The sequence below is a fragment of the Dipodomys spectabilis genome, unplaced genomic scaffold (genome assembly GCF_019054845.1).
Source record: "Dipodomys spectabilis isolate Male_0828 unplaced genomic scaffold, ASM1905484v1 ptg000191l, whole genome shotgun sequence".
Taxonomy (NCBI): Eukaryota; Metazoa; Chordata; class Mammalia; order Rodentia; family Heteromyidae; genus Dipodomys; species Dipodomys spectabilis.
The window spans coordinates 1,254,532-1,259,631 of NW_024870868.1; the positions used below are offsets into that span (position 1 = coordinate 1,254,532).

Here is a 5,100-nt window from a genome sequence, read left to right on the forward strand (position 1 = left end):
CTCTTCTAGAGCATCGGGGACCAATCTTGGTCCCTTAATTGGCACAGTCTTTTATATTTACGGTTTGGTATTGGGATCTCAGAACCAAAAATGGACTGTCCTGATCTCTTTTTACAAGATCCAATTATGAGTAACAAAATTAACAGTACGAAAGGCCCGTACATTTTTTTTAATCCAGAGGATACCAATTTTTCCCAGTTGTTTCTAAAGCTTTCTTTATTACCCTCCTCTTTTTTACAATTCCTTGAGCTTGTTTGTGGCTAGAGTTTAACACTGACCATTTTTTCCTGTTGCTTGTGGAACTAAGTTATCTCAGAACAGCCACAAGGCACCACTGGGATGCAGAAGCTTGCTAGGTTTTGAGGCTAAGAGCAGGGCTGGGTCTCATTCCTTTTACTACCAGCATTGATAACACACTCAGAGTATTACCAAACCAGAGCCAAACAAGGCTGTGACTATAGAGTGGATTTCCAGTCACTATGCACTGAAGTGCCTGAGGCAAGCAAGACAGTGATATCTTTGCCCCCAATATCCACTGTGGGAATAGAGAGGGTTTTTGGATTTCACCAAAATGAAGGTCCCACAAGATCTGAGTTTTCCACTGGCATGCAGTCTCAGGTGATGGAGCCAGGCAGGAGGTCAGTCTTCTTTTACCATGGTGGGGGTGGTCTATGTGACAATGTAGATTTCCTCCAGGTGACTGTCAGGCTGTCTTTAAACTTTACCCATTAGGGTGTGCAGCAGCAGCAGCAGCAGAATCTCTCAGTGGGTCCAAGGGAGTGTCTCACCTCATGCTGGGCTGCAAATTCCTACACAGACTGGTTAAGGATACATTGCATAGGTTTGGCAGGCTTTGGACCCTTGGATTTTAAGACTGTTTAGACAATAGCGCAGGACAATTTACCAAAATTACTTTTTTTTTTTTAACTAACGGGATATTTTTGTAAACAGACACAAAAGGCTTAGTCTTGTAACTATCTCTGACAGATGCAATCTCCACACTTGCAAACCTGTTTTTATGCTTTTTAAAAAAAAATAATTATTTTATCTATTTTACCTTGTTTTCCAAAAATGACTCTGGACTCTTGGTTTTAAAAGGGGGCTTCTGTCCCAAAGCTCCAGTATCCTTTTTAAAAAAGGACTAAAACTTTTAAATACCCTCACATAATGTCATTTAAGAATCTCAAAACGAAATAAATTCACATATAATCACTCCAAAATGCTTCAAAAGAAGATGAAGTAAATTTTCTTCTACTTTTAAATTTATTCTGAAAGCCTTGTGCTGGCTGGCCACACCTGTAATCCTATCTACTTAGGATATCTATTCAGGAGCCTGAGATCTGTGGATAACTGTTGGAAGCCAATCAGGGCAAAGTAAATGTAAATCTGAGTGTGTTATCAATGCTGGTAGTAAAAGGGATGAGACCTAGCCCTGCTCTTAGCCTCAAAACATAGCAAGCTTCTGCATCCCAGTGGTGCCTTGTGGCTGTTCTGAGATAACTTAATTCCACAAGCAGCACATTTATTCAAAATACCTTCATATCAGTGTTCTGCATCAATTTCTTTGTTAACGATATTATATGGGTAAAATAGAGAAAATAAACTCTTCCATCTAAGAACATTTTTATACTTTTTATTGTAAAAATACTGTACAGAGGACATTTGCATGAGCAAATAATGAATACATTTCCTAACAAGCATTGTTACCTCCTCCTTTGTTTTCCCCCACCATCCCTTCCCTCCAAACTCCACAATACACTACCCTCCCCCTTCCCCTGCCTAAATTGTTAAGTTCATTTTTTAACAGAGTGTCTTGTACATCTCATTGTTACAAGGGGTCAACCTGTAACCCTATTTAAGCATTTTGTATTTCCCTTCCTCTCACCAAATTAGAGAAACGTATACACAGGATGTAGGTGTACCAACTCCAAATACAGTGAAAACAGGGGTATAGCGTGAGGGGGGGGAACATAAAGAGAAACAGTTAAATCACATCTCACATTATAAGTATGTTAGAAACAAGAGCAAGAAAGAAAATAAAAACACTTGTGTCGCTATCTTGGGGTTCATTTCACTTAATAGCATCTTATCTGGTCATATGCACATAGCTTTTGATCTTTTCTGCTTATCCCAGACATATATTAGGTATTGAAAATAAGGGAAACCATGGGACGTATGTTTCTTTGGACTTGATTTACTTCACTTAATTTTTTTTCCAAGTCGTTCCAATTCCTAACAAATTGGGCCATGTCATTCTTTCTGATGGAGGCATAGAATTCCATTGTGTATATATACCACATTTTCATGATCCATTTATTTACGGAGGGCCAACGGGGTGGGCTCCATATCTTAGCTATGGTAAATAATGCTGCAGTAAACATAGTTGTGCTGGTAGTTTTAGTATGGTCTTGTTTGTAAATCCCCAAAAGTGGGATTGCTGGGTCACAGAGGAGCTTTATATGGAGTCTTTTGAGGAGCCTCCATACTGCTTTCCAAAATGGTAGAACAAGTTTACACTCCCACCAAGAATGCCATAGGGTCCCCTTGTGGCCACATCCTCTCCAGCGTCTGATGTTGTAAAAATATGAAAAGCTTCACGAATTTGCATGTCGACCTTGTGCAGAGGCCATGCTAATCTTCTCTGTATTGTTCCATTTTTTTAATGTGCTGCTGAATTGTGCACAGTACATTTTTATATGTAAACTGGAACTGATTTTCTTAAACTGATTTTCTTAAACTTCAAAAGAAGTAAATTCAAAAGAATTCTTGTGAAATTTTAGAACAATGTATTTCTTACATAAGCACACATTTAAGAATAGTCAAGATTCAAATGTCAAAAACAAAATAATTCCAGATATTTGTTGTTCAAGAGATGTGTAGGAGGAGGAATTCAATTATTCTATACAAGGCACCTGTCACAATGAACACTGCAGCAAGTGTTCAGGTTTGTTAAAAAGTTTTAATGTTTTAGAGTATTTAATTTTGGGAATTTGCTTATATATGCCAAAATTAGGACTGTTTGGCAGGTCATAAAACTTTTCTATAAAGTATTTAAGATTTATAGTAGCAGACATATGCAACTAAGTATGTCCATTTCAGTTTATAGAAATATTACTACTGAGGGCTGGGAAGGTGGTCTCAGTGGTAGAGCGCTTGCCTTGCATGCATGAGGCCCTGGGTTCGATTCCTCAGCACCACATAAGCAAAAAGAAAAAAGCCGGAAGTGGCGCTGTGGCTCAAGTGGTAGAACGCTAGCCTTGAGCTGAAGAGCTGAGGGACAGCGCCCAGGCCCAGAGTTCAGGCCCCACGACTGGACCAAACAAAAACAAAAACAAACAAACAAACAAAAAAATAAATATTACTAATGAGAAGTTGCAAAGTATTTGTGTAAAGAAGCAGAGTGAAGAGTTAAAACTTTGTTAATTACACAGTTTCTGTTAAATTTAGGGCTTCCTTACTTTATATGTTAGTGAGGAACAAATGGTGATATAAGCCATATACAAATGCTGAGATGAGTCATATAAAATAATCTTAGTGGATAACTTTAAAGACTATTTATAGCCTATAAAACTCTTGTTAAACATCATAATCTTATCCAGTTTTAAATGTACAGGAATATGAGAAAATAGTAAAATCTGCTATGTAGTACACTTCAAATACTGAAAACACTGGTAACTGTTTGGTTTTTTAATTTTATTAATCATTAATATTTAGATATTGTTTTTCTTACTTGTAGCATTTGTTTCCCTTGTAATATAATACAACTTTTTGTAAGTCGTCATCAGGGGGTACATTGAGAAGGTTACTGGGATGGCCAAATCATTTTTTATAGGTGCATGTGAATTTACAAAAAAGAAAATGAAGAACAAAATATTTATTTAAAAAAATATCAAGTACAGTCTGAATCAGGAGGGATATTAAATATCCACACATAAAATCTTAGCCCTAAGCTGAAGCAGCATCATTACAGAGTTGAGGCCACAAAAGTGAGAAACGGTGTTTTGTTTTGGTTTGTTTTTTATTTTGATTTTGTTGGTCATGGGGCTTGAACACTGGGGCCTGACTGCTATCCCTGAGCTCAAGGCGAGCGCTACCACTTGAGCCACAGCACCACTTCTGTCTTTTTCTACTTACATGGTGCTGAGGAATCAAACTCAGGGCCTCATGCATGCAAGGCAAGCACTGTACCACTGAGCCACCTTCCCAGCACCTGAGAGACTGTGTTTTTAAAAAAAATCATCTAAACAACATTTGCTTTCTGCTTTGGGTTATATACTGAAATATATGGGTATCTTTTATATTTTTTTGAATTGTTATACTTCTAAATTTATTCTACTTTCAGCCACTTTATCCTTTTCAAAGTTTTGAGATATTTCTTAGAGTTTGCTTCTGTGAAGATTGTTTTTGCATTTATAATATCTTCTGCATCATTTTTATTTTTTTATCAAAATCATTTTATATTTTATATTGATGGATTATCATACATGAAATACTTTCAAATATACATGTAGAATCTAAAGATAGCAGTATGAATATTCTCATACATCTCTTGCTTATCTGTTATGTACTTTCAGTATTATGATATTTCTCTCCCTCTTTCACACTCTCTCATTCCTCTCTTTCTCTTTCATTCTCCATGTCTGCTACTTAGAATTTCTGCTGTCTACTATTATCCTTCAAGATCTACTGAATTTGTGGGAACATATAGGGACCAACAGTTTCCCTTGCATTCTTTAAGAATTATAAGAGTGATGTGATGTTATTCTTTGCCATTCTAAATGGCAAAACAACAGATCTGGAATTCCTGTTCATTTTTAATAATATTACAAATTTTATCTCATAAGAATCATTGGGATGGATAAGATATTTTAACTTGTGACCTAAAAGTTCTTTTTCTTTGACAAACAACCTTTTTCATTGAAGAACAAAATATTTATTTAAAGAAAACATCAAGTACAGTCTGAATCAGGAGGGATATTAAATGTCCACACCTAAAATCTTAGCCCTAGGATGAAGCAGCATTATTAGAGAGTTGAGACTGCAAAAGTAACTACATGTAATGAAAACAAAGCTATCCTATGGAAAGTAGACCAAAGTTGT

The 5,100-nt window shown here is 36.4% G+C and overlaps 1 non-coding gene across 1 annotated transcript; it reads right to left on the reverse strand.

Annotated features, from left to right (window-relative positions):
- Positions 1 to 2,578: 2,578 nt before the first annotated feature.
- On the reverse strand, positions 2,579 to 2,683 carry LOC122121608. Its single transcript, XR_006149976.1, has one exon. It is a non-coding gene; the product is annotated as a U6 spliceosomal RNA (small nuclear RNA).
- Positions 2,684 to 5,100: the final 2,417 nt, after the last annotated feature.